At 36.3% G+C, this 12598-nt stretch overlaps 1 protein-coding gene across 7 annotated transcripts in view; it reads right to left on the bottom strand.

Annotated features, from left to right (window-relative positions):
- The window catches only part of LOC124411213 (twitchin), a 77851-nt gene extending 77217 nt beyond the window's left edge, over positions 1-634 (bottom strand). For 6 of the 7 annotated variants that reach the window (XM_046890204.1, XM_046890206.1, XM_046890199.1 and 3 more), the window contains exon 1: positions 180-329. The gene's annotated coding sequence lies outside the window, so the exon portion shown is untranslated. Of the gene's footprint in view, positions 1-179; positions 330-464 lie in introns of those variants that run through there. The other variant, XM_046890198.1, reaches the window with a different exon arrangement.
- Between the last annotated feature and the right edge of the window lie 11964 nt (positions 635-12598).

Genomic DNA, 12598 nt, shown 5'->3' with positions numbered 1-12598 from the left:
GTTTTCTTTTTTCCGCTTCTTTTTCCCCTTCGTTCTTGTTTTCGATTTTATAAAAACGACGATATCTGTACATGTTATACAGCATAATATTATCCGTAAAATGAGTAACGAGGAAAAAGAACGGCAAAAAAACGTAAGGAACAGAAAAAAAAAACGTAACGAATTTACAAAACACCCACCACAAATAAAATTCTTCAAAATTTGTTTGTCCTTATCCTTTTTTTCTCTCTCTTTCTTTCTTTCCTTTCTTTCTTAATGCGCCGATATCGTAGTGGTATAACGAGATTTACAACACTTTTATAATATATGAATTATTTTTTAAGAAAGGCGGATAAAACTGTGACGTACAATATGTGTGTATAATACAACGTAAAAACACGTCCGGATTTCGAACAATTCGCGTGAACGATAAATTTCTTGACGTTGTTGTTATTTTATTTCCTCTTCTTTATATTGTTTCAGACCTGGTTTTTTGTTTTTCCTTTCCTTTCTTTCTGTCTCTTTTCTTTTCTTTTCTTTTTTTTCCCCCTTTTAATCTCTTCGCAAAGTTACAACGTGTGCGCGTATTTTGGATCGTCGTATAATGTCGTTCGCCTCGTTTGAATTGCCCGTCGTCCCAGTCGCTGGGGCCCCGCGCACGAACTAACCAAACTAAATCTATTTCTTGACGGTCGGTTCTCGGCCGCCAACCGCCCTCGCCCAAACCAATCCCCTACTTTTTTCCACCTTTCATTCCGCATCCCCTCTACTTCGATATATAGACACATGTGTGTGAGTATCCGCCTATCTCGATGTCACACAGTCTTCACTACATGTGTTTTTCGCCCGTCTAACTATATGTGTACCTAACTAGTGTATCTAACTATATGTAAATAACCTAACGCACACATGCTTGTAATATTTTAGTACGTTTCTACACGGTTGTACCACATATTTCGAAGTCGTGAATAATTCGTACCCGTATGTATGACGCATTTTTTCTTAAATTTAATTTCTTTTTTCTTCCTTCTTCAACACCGTTTTTAAACTATATTCTATTACGCTGTTATAGGTGACCCGGTGGAATAAGTTGAAGAAATTAGTTGCAGAGCTTGTATATCTGGCGTCATTTTTTTTCAACTTTTTTTTCTTTTTTCTTCCCCGTTCGACGAACGCCATTAATTTCTAAAACCGTGAAAAGGTAAATAAACGATGATCACTTGACGCAGAGGCCAGATGAATATTCACGGCTTGAGGTTCTTAGAATAATAGCTCTGCATACAATTGATCGATTTCTTTTCCGAAAAGCTTCTCAAGCATTGTGCATCGTGTTCACGTTAAATCGCGTTAATCAAATTGCAAATTATTCTAGTCCCCCATTCTTCTTCTTCTTCTTCGTCTTATTCTTCTCCATCTCGTTCTTCACTTCTCTTTGAACCCAAAAAGCTGGAAAAAAATTGATGAAAAATAATACTGAAGAGCGCGAGAGAGAGAGAGAGAGAAGGGGGTAGGGGGTCTCAAAATAAAAAGCCAAAACGCAGCCAGAAATATAATTATTTTCATTATAATCAGAATAAAATCATGTCCGAATTAAACTCCAGTTATCGCTGTTCAATTTTTCCTCATTTTGCCAAGCCTTGCAACGACGAAACCCGTGAGATTAATTGATCGTGAATTGAACGTCGAACTGCGCCGTCAACGACGGTTATGTTTAGTTCCGCTAGAATAGACGCGTATAAGGTATATATAGATAGATTGGTCGTACGTTATAGGATTTTCAGGAGAAAGTACCACCGCAAGTACCGGCCGATCGCTTCACTCTGACAAGTTCAGTAGTAACGGTCAACGGGAATAACGACGCAGAGACACGTCGTGCTCTTCCACACGTTCGCACAAACGATACTTATACACGCAATTTGACGTCACGCTTACATCTCGCTGTCAGAAGCGCGCGGCTGCCTGTTGATGTCATCGTGCTCGCGTTCTCCAAATGCTCCTGGTTGATGTTGTAGCCCAGTCGAATTAGGATTTGACACGGAAAAAGTTGTAAGTAGCAATTTTCCTTCGGAAATCTTTGGGGGTGGGGGGGGGGGGGGGGCACTGACATTCTACATTTCGGTTTTCGGGATTCGCACTCCATTGCTTCAGCCGCCATCTTGGATTTACTGAAGGACTCGTTTATTTTCAATTTCAAACGAAAAATGGCAATCAGCAAAGTTGTTTGGAAGTAAATTTCCTACAATTTTGGTCCCTCATCAGTTTTTCCCTAGGGTTGATATTTTTCGATTAGGGCCCGAAAAGAGGGGGTGATATTGTATTATTGCATTATCACGTTTATTTTACATTTTACATGAAAAATTGTCATTACCGAAGTGGTTTGGAATAAAAAATTTCATTGGGGAAAAAAAATTCACCCCCCTCTTTTCGGGTCTTAATCGAAAAATACCGATTCTAGGGAAAAAAATGATCACGACCAAAATTGTAGGGCATTTAATTTCAAACAACTTTGGGGATTATCATTTTTTGTGTAAAATTGAAAATAAACGAGTTATTCAGTGAATTCAAGATGGCAGTTGAAGCAATGGCGTGCGAATCCCGAAAACCGAAGTGTAGACTGCCAGTAACTCCCCCTCCCAACGATTTCCGAAGGAAAATTGATACTTACAATTTTTTCCGGGTCAGCCCCTTTTTGGTCTAATTCGACTGGGCTATTGGTAACATCTAGGAACTAAATTGGTAGTACTTAGTACTAGTTAGTAGTAAGTTGGTAGAAAAATCGACAATTCGATTAATTAAATATTGATCCTCCACACCCAAATACGAAACAGCTCCAATTTCGCCGTGATTTTCTCCTTTTATTTTACACCCGCTATTTCTGGCCAACTACGATTACAATATGTAATTGAAATGCAAGTATTTGCAGCCTAAATTAGATTCCATTTCTGTAATTAGGATGGAATACAGTATACATACTAGATCTATATTTTGTAATTTGAATGTAAAATAAAATAACAAAATAACATTCGCACTTTGTAATTAATAAGATAAAATGAAATACAAATTGTATTACAACGAACGAGATATTTGATTTTTATTATTTTAGCAGTTCTTTTTTCTTTGATTCACGTCAACTGTTGAAATTTCAATCAAAAATTACCAAATTGCATTTCAGGGTAAATTGTGCAAAGAGTGTGGGATGGTTATTTTTTAGATTCTAAGAAGGTTTCGAACTGTTTTTAGTATGGAAATTCAAATATTTTGTGCGAATAACCTGCAACAGCTTTAATACGTATGACGACGAATTCAAAGAACGATTTTCCAGACCGACGAGCGGATGCGCAAACATAAACTTTGACAAGAAAAATAGGCAAATAATTTTACGCACAAGTTTCAAAGATGTTTGAGTAATTTTTACGTATTCAAAAGCACCTTGATTTATCCCGGACCCATATATAATAATAAGTCTATAAATGGTGTTGAGCATAAAATAAAAAATAGATTATTGCATGGAAGAATTTGTCGTCGCGAATGAGTAAATATTTGATGAAGAGAAAAAAGTTAGAAGCAAAGTAAATATTAAGACAAGGAAAGAATACCGCATGCACGCTTTATTTAGCCCCGAAGAGTCGTTAAAACGGCAACTATAATCTACCAAGCGTATAAGATAGAACGTTATAGGTGGCTGTGCATTGTGTATTATATACAAGACTCTAAAAATTGATCTCCGACTGTCGTAGGAATCGCGAATTATACTGGCTGACTAAGTGATGCCAACGTTTAATAGTCATCTGTGTCGTCGCGAATGACAGCCAATCAATTTCAATCCGTTAACAAATGTATACATATAGATATATGACGTATATAATACAGAAGTTAGGCGGCGGGTATATACCTAGACTTATATACATCATCTAGACGTAAGTATGTACGTACGTGTATACCTGTGTACATAGTTATCTATGAGGACCCGCGGTTAGTCATCGCGGGGTGCTCGAAAGTCATCAACCGGACGTGCCAAAAATAGTTCAACTTATAAGTTTGTACCTATTCGTATATTGTACGGTGAGATGTGTATAATGTATGGATGTAACGAGGCGTCTATAGGCACTGTGCATTGGCAAGGGCCCTCTTATTATAAACATCTATCTCGCATGTTATACTTATATAATAGAAACAATAGTGTGATATTGAATGTCAGAAAAAAGTGAAAACTAAGTGTAACCGAGTAACTTGGCCAGAAACAAAATTTTCAATTGACTGTCTTTTTCAATTGTAATTCCAGAAGAAATGAAACGTCAACTGTTTTTATACAGCTGTAAACATAATCGAAAAGTATATTTCAGAGTATTTTTTAGTGGCAAAGTAGAATATCTTGGATGTCTACAGTTACTGGTCTTTTTCATTCTAGTCACTTGTACTGTACTTTTGTGTTACAGTTTATTACGAAAATTTTATATTGACGCACCAACAAATTGATGTTAAGATATATTGTTTGATTAAATTGACTAAATCGTTACTTGTACCAAATTTTCTTATTATTACAACGATAATTAAACCGTTACTTTAACGATACAAATTCCCCTAGAATTTTCTGTTCGGTAACTATAACAAAAGAAATTTTACTTGGTTACTCTAATCATATACAAATTCCCCTAGAATTTTCTATTCAGTAACTATATAACAGACGAAATTTCACTTGGTATGAAAATAGAAGTATATTAATGATGCTGAAGAGAATCTGGCCTGCGATGAAATTCAAAAAAATCTATATATATTTAGTGCTCTGTTATCGTGGGTTTTGAGGAAGCGATTTGTGATTTTGAGAGGCGAAAATGTGATCCAGGATAGGGTCAGGTTAGGATCAGGTCTGGCAAGCAGAACGGCTATTCTATATATAACCAGTCGCCCCTCACTCGTGAATCTATCTTTACATATTACAATCTATACCGCCAAGCCTCCAGCTATTTGGCGGCTGCCAGTGGCCATATTGTATACCCGCGGCTCCGCTAGGTTATGTAATAATCGGCGAGCCGATTCCCGCCATTAAGCTGTCCGTCAAAGATGATCGTGTTTAAACAACCCTGCAAAACAACCTGAGGAAACGACAATTTTTATCGATATTTATTTTTTTCATTCTCTTTCCACAAATCATGTGATTGAAACTTTCGTCGCATCGAATAAAACATCGAATTACATATTGAAGAAATCTATAAATTCAAACCTAGACATTCAACTGTTTTTACCATTTCTCTAGAGGTATTAACCGATGTAACATACCTATAAGAAGCTCGCCGGTGAAAAGATGCATAATATTTTTATACGATTAAAAGAGAAAGAAAAGAAGAAATTCCATCATACGTTAATTATATTTTTCTTTTTATTCTTTCCATTTCTGTCAGACTTATTTCGCGACTCTTTTGAAACATTTTTAGGGTGTTTTTCTTCTTCCAAATCACACGTATTCAGCATTATGTTACTGCATCATGCACGTTGACATGTATACCTATATACATATATTTTACGTATGTGTACAGGGTTGTATGCATGGTATATTCCGAAATTAGATACGGCCCTAATGCGCAAGGTCGTTTCTAACGTGCAAGTTATGACCTTGACTACTACCACAGATATACGTATATAAATGTAACACAAGTGTGGCGTTCCACTTCAGGAAATACTTTGGAAACCGGTGCATTATAATCGGAGGCCTATAATATAAAAGCACTCAAATTTTTACGAACTTAGATCTAGCTTCGCATCTTATTATATTCGGCCATGAATATAATGATAGTAAAAATATGACGGGCACATTATTATTTTAAATTATTTTATTACTTTTTTTTTTTTCTTGAAACTAATGATTTTTTTTATTACCCAGAAAATTATAAACTCTTAAAAATATGGTGGAACAAAAAAAAAATCTCACAAATATTTACAATATACAATTAAAAAATATTCTGCGTAGCAGAGATCGAACTGAGGTAAAGAAATATGCTTCCAAAAATATAAAAAATTAATAAGTAAGATAGACGGATACGTATAGAATGTATGATTCGAATCACTGCGCGAATCAGATACGCTTTATAAAGCTTTCTATATACTCAGCATCCAGATTTATCTGATAGGTTATAAGTACTAAGATACGTGAAAAATCGTAAAACCAGAACCCATGTTTATTGGTAAAACGTGAAACCGAATTGCGAGTGGCGAGTGATATTTCTGGTTAATTTTAAACCAGTCGTATTTATCGAACCATATAAGTTATATATATATATAATACTAGTTTACCTGTAACAAAAATATATATGCTATGGAATTTTGTATCGCTGCGGCGGATAATTTAATTATTTCATCAACGATACCGTGTATATGAAATATATTAACATAACAATAAGGATACAATGCGCAAAAAAAATATTATTGCATTCTTCACGACGTGCGAAAGCGATGCAACGGATATTTTTCGCAAATATTTGAAGAAAAAAAAAACGAAAATGAGTGAAAAAAAAAAAAAAAAAGATAATTTACAAGCAGACCGCTTGATTAATATCTCACCGCGGGATAAAAATACTTCCAATCCGCGAATCTCTCCAGAATTTCTGCGGACAGAGAGACACGGATTGTTTATAAAAAATATCAGGCATTTTGTACCGGAAAAATTACCCTCTCATCTGCACTCTGATCTTGGTTGAGAATTTTTATTTATTTAAAAACGGGATTGATAGAGATCTTTCAACAATTATACAACGTTTCCTCATCTCTTTCCTTATAGCTTCTGGAGAATTGCCGATCAAGATCGTCGAAAATTTCTGACTGCCAGTAATATCCGATTGTCATAAATCAATTTTTTTAGGCATGTACTTGAATAGACTAAAATCGTATATGTATGCATCATATTGCAATCAGCTGTTGGAACAGGTGCAGATGTATCATATATTGGGATACTTTACGTTTAAGCCAACAATATAAATTCTATAATTATAGACCGAGACTTTGATGCCGGTTTACAAATATATGGGCAACTTTATATTACGTGGGATAAAGTAAATATGACATAAACGCAGCTTAAAAAATGAAAAAAAAAACGGAAATTTTCTAGTTGTTGTCCGGTCTTTAGAACCGTTAATTGGGTGTTGAAAAGTCGGGGTTAGACGAGAATGAGACATTTGTTTAAAATCGTTAATTGAAAGGCTAACGATTGCGAATAATTACGATCTGGATAGATAGGCGTTTTAAATATTTCTTACTGGCTAACGGTACATTATCTTGTTTACATTATGCCGCCTCCCCTCCCCCCCCCCCCCCCCCCCCTCCTTCGGCCCGCTACAGCCATTCCTTTTCAAACGTCGATTGAGAGAGGATCTTGAAATTTTCTGTCTATGCTACTTCACTGAATCACCGCGGGTTGAACAGTTCTCGGGAACGCGTTGGGCACGATGTTTTCAAGCCAGTTCTATAATTATTGCAATGGAAATAGGGTCAGGTCTGTTACCGACCAAATACACGTCGAGGAGCGAGAACAGTCGAGAATTTCCATCTTTTTTTAATTATTTACGTTAGGACGAAAATAAAGCGGGAGAATTTGGCAACCCGAAATCATTAAACCGTATCTCACGTTTTTTTCGTTGTTTTTTTTTTTGTTTTGTTTTGTTTTGTTTTTGTTTTTTTCTCTCTCGTATATCTGCATTGCCTCAAATCCACCCTCGCAGAGCCGTCATTCGATGTTACAATCGCGGTTACATCGACGAGTCGGAAATCGAAATCAGGATAAGAAATACGATCTGAGATTTGTTACCGACGGAGAATAAGTATTGTGTATACAATTATTTTCGAAATTGATGTAAGATAAAAATTAAAAAAAAAAAAAAAAATGGATATAAAAATTGGTATAAGATAGTCACTTTCTTTCGTAAGAAACGATTGTTTCGAATTTGACTCAACCCGAATTCACGTGCAAAATGTTTTCTGTGATCTTCTAGTGTTAGCCGAACAGATCTTATAAGTAACGTGTGTCTTTGAGAGGTTTGAGAAACCCCGAAAACGATCTATTATGACAAAACACAGTATACATTATACCTAGATGTATATTGTATATACCTTCTCTACATACTCCGCTGAAACACGAGACTACAAATTGTTTACACCGTCGCCCTGGCTATAAGGGATGGATGAAAAAAAATGCCAGAGATGTTTCCGGCTATTTGACATCTTTTTTTATTCTGCAACTTCTGCCAAGGAATTTGATGTTGGTCACCCTGCAGCGAGAATTCAGAATCAAGGAAGAACACGCGCAAGCGTTTATGCAAACTGTGTATGAAATATATTCGAATAATTTTTACACCGCGAGAACTTGATCGTTGTTATTATTATTATTAATATTATTATTATTATGCGGAATAGAAATTTGTTCGTATAACTTTCAACACGTAATACATATGATTGAATTATTTTAAAACATACTCGGACCGGCATCAACTATTTGTAGTACAGCCCGATCTGCGGCTAAATATTGAAATACATCGTTCACGTTTCAGCGGAGAGATCAAGAGCCTCTTAAATGTCTCGCTTAGATTTTCGATTTTACCCCTGTTTTCCTATTACTGGAGCACCTCTTCGTCAACGAGAAATATACGCCACCTAGCGTTCGACGCAGGAATAAATCTTTAATCGGTAAAAATAGGGGAAAAAGAGAAAAGAAGAAATCCCTATGGTTAGTAAAATCACCAGAGAATTAGAAGGAACCTTTGAAAATAGTGTGAAATTATCCCTAGATCGGTAAAGTTATTTTTTTTTTGCCACAATCTTGTAAATTCGATCTCTTGGGGACATCATATCGTTAAAGGTCATATAGAATATAATTTTCTTCGTTTTTTAATGAAGAATCACACGGGGCAAAAAAAAAAAATTTTGCGCAAGTTTTGAAAAAATGGTGAAAAATTTATGTGTCTCGATTCAAGTACGTGAGCTGTTCTTTTGCGGCGGGAAATTTAAATTCGCTTGTGATGTTTTTTCACCCGCCGTTACTGTTCTAAGGTTAATAATTCCAGATATTTCATGGCATAATGAGAACACTGTTGTTTACAATTATCTGATTTTGAAAGGAGAAAACTTTGCTGATAATTGGTTCCGCACATTGGATAAAACGGTCTCGCTTTACTGCACGTTTTATGCATAAAGTTGTCAGGCGCGTATTTTGAATTGAGTTATTTTGTGTCAGAAGATGAATGCAGACATAGTTTTAACGAAGCCTGAGAACATCCGGCAATGAAAGTGCCTGAAAGTAGGTGTATGTGTATATCTGCACGATTAGGATTTGTACATTTTGCACGTTTTACTCGAGGTAGTCTCGCAAGTATGTCGAGTCTTGTGTATATGGAACAGCTGTTCTAAACATAACCGTTGGACCATTCTGAAAATAGATATTATGAGTATGAGGACAGGACAAGACAGCGGCCTATTATGCTGCTCGGAAAAATTGTGTTACAAGCAAAATACACGGGCCATCATACCGAGGATTCGACCATTTTTCTGCTCACCATTTATCTCCTTTTTCTTTCCTTCGATCGTTCGATCTATTCACCAATTAATCATTATCTACGTAGTGGTTACACGGATGAATATCAAATTGAAAAATCCTCGTCTATACCAGCGATGATGAATGTTCGATTTTTGATTTACGATTTTTTCTTCTTGCCTTCTGCTTTCTATTCAACGATTATAAAAAAAATTTAATAAGGCGGCGCGGAAAGACGAATCGTATTGACATGAAAGGGGAGAAAAATTTAGGGCACGTAGGCTGAAGAAAAATTTTGAAATTGAGATAAACACCGTTTCATGGCAAAGAGCGTCGTTAAGATATACGTAATGTTATTACAGATTCTAAAAATCAACAAAAATTTTGTGTATTTACGAAATTGAAAGTGAGTCTAAGCAGTGGAAGGAAAAATTTCATCTTAATAACAAAACCAAAAAATAACAAGTCGAGACGAATATCAAGTTATATATAACTCGGGCTTATCACAGGCATTTTGCAAAAATAAACTCTGCACACCAGTATGCAAAAAGAGACATCGATCATCTCTATAAAGCATAACAAATGTGACAGGAATTTTCTTTCAACAGAATTGAAAAATAATGAACGGATGCATCCTGCAGTGAAAATAAGTTACATGTGACACGTATTCGTATGCATATAGTGTACAAGCTTGCGATTGACGAAATTTTTCACGTATGTTGCATCACGCTCTTGGCCAAATGATGATCGTTATTCACCGATCTAAATTCGTAACTAAGAAAATAAAAGCTCGTCTTCCTCCTATTTATTCACCCGCGTTTTACGGGGGAAGAATTATTTTTTTTCTTTTTTTCCCTTCCTTTTTCTCTTACTCACGACACCACATGTATACCGCAGAAGCAAGAAAAAAATCTCTGTACGTCGTTGAGGTTGTTTTTTTCTTTCTTACCAGAGAAGAAATGGGACATACGACTCATCCGAGGAAGAAAACGATTATTGTTTTTACAATATATCTACAACGAAATTGCAGTCGAAAGAAAGTGAAAACACAGTAAGGAGATAAATGTGGAAAAGCACGAAAATATATTGCCTCATTTGGATATTTAAATTTGGAGAATCCTCAACTTTTCTTATCGCGATCTCACGTACACAATTTACCGATTTCATATATTACCCGAAATCGGAATTTAGTAAACCGAGAAAAATTTTTAGTTCTGGTTACAACACAGTCCTTAACTAATTCTCATTCTTTACAATAGGCAAAAATCTACTTTCGGGTACAAAATAAAAATCAGTTTTACACCTGTAAGCAGAAATTCTACTGTGTGCTACTAATCTTTTCAGTTACATCGTCACTCGTACTATATTTCCTTGTAATTATTCCGATAATTTTATGTTTTTAAGGAATAAATTGATGTTGAGATCTTGTTTAACGAAAAAAAATACACAATGGTAAGCCAAACAAACAGAATGAACGTTGCTATACCAAAAAAAAAAAAAAAAAACATGTAATAGGAACGTCGACAACTACGACTGTATCATAGTAAATAGTTACCTGAATCACATTTTCTTTCGATTCCGGAAAAATAAACCCATAAATCTGTTATTGCGATATGTAACTAAATTTTTCTAATAACAGTAAGGATAAAAAATTTTCCTATAATTCAGTTTAATTAAGCCACAATAGGCAATGATTCCTGGCTAATTTGAACTTCCTAATACCATGCTAAAAATATCGGTCTCGATGCACTGATTAAGACTGTATTGATTAGCAGCAGACTATAAATTATTTATTAGCAGAACACACGATAAAGACACTGAGGCTGGCAAAAATTTTTTGAGACAATAATCTCATGACATTTCCAGGTTTTCTAGTACCTAAGACCAAGTTTCCCCTAACAACATTTTCCCAGTCCTAGTAAATTACTAAAACCTAAATAATCGCTTAGCATACTAATTCTATATATTCGGTACAAATTCCATTCGGATTGAAAAAAAACATAATGTACAAAAGTCAGCGTTAACCCAATTTGTCACCTCAAAAAATCATTTCTAATTTCCTATATAAAAAAACAAATATTTTCACTGTTTTCCATGACTAAAATAAAAATTCCCTAACAATCCCCAGTTTTCCATGACCCATTTTAAAGTCCCAGATATTTCCAGGTTTTTCAGGTGTGTGGCCACCCTGCAGACGAATATGCGTGTGTGGTGGAGGGGGATACTCGATGATATTGAAACGAGGAAAATTGTGGGTGGGTATGAGGTGGGATTGCAAGAGGTGAGGACGGGGATGGATGGATGGATGGATGGATTGCCCAGAGCGTTTTCCACTTGTTGTTCAGACGCGGGGTATTTTTGGTAGCGGGCGTCGGCGTCGACGTCGGCGGTGGGCGCCGCGCAACACGGCGATGCCTCCGCTTCCTCGGCTCCGGATCCGCTGCTGCTGCTGGTGCTGGTCCTGGTGCTGGTGCTGCTGGCTCCGCGCATCGGGAAAGAGGATTGAAGGAGCGACGGCAGGCGCAGACCTAAGCTGCGATACCAGCTGCGCCGCGCCGGCTTGTAATTCGAGAGCCTCTGGCATCGGGCCGACCATATATGTCCGCTGACACTGCTCTCAGTCCCTCTCGCGAACTTTCCATCTCTCTGTCCCTCTTCGAGAGCGGTGGCAGTGCAGACTGCCAATTACGAGACAATCTCTCTCTCTTTTTCTATTTTTCTCCCTCTCTCTCTCTATCTCATTCTCCGTCATGCCCGATACTTCAATCGTCTATAAGACAATATCGGCATCCATTCACCCAGTTCGTTTCTACCTATTCATCATTCGTTCGCCGTTTGTTTTTCACGTAGCAATTTTTCTTCGAATGCAGGAACTTTTTACGATACTTGTAGAGTGGAAATACCGATTCTATTATTAAAACCATTCTTAATTTTTTTTTTTACAATTATAAGATTATGTGATAGTCAATTGTTTTCTGGGCGCACGGCCTTATCGCAAGGGCTATTGGGTACTTTGAACATCGTGATGAAAACTGTTCAATTCGACTCTTGCATCGACTCCAATAATTTCTAGCGAATACCACGTTTTTAGATGAAAATTTATTT

The sequence above is a fragment of the Diprion similis genome, chromosome 10, assembly GCF_021155765.1.
Source record: "Diprion similis isolate iyDipSimi1 chromosome 10, iyDipSimi1.1, whole genome shotgun sequence".
Classification (NCBI taxonomy): Eukaryota; Metazoa; Arthropoda; class Insecta; order Hymenoptera; family Diprionidae; genus Diprion; species Diprion similis.
Note: the sequence above shows the minus strand (reverse complement) of the source record. Positions and strands in the feature narration are given on the sequence as shown.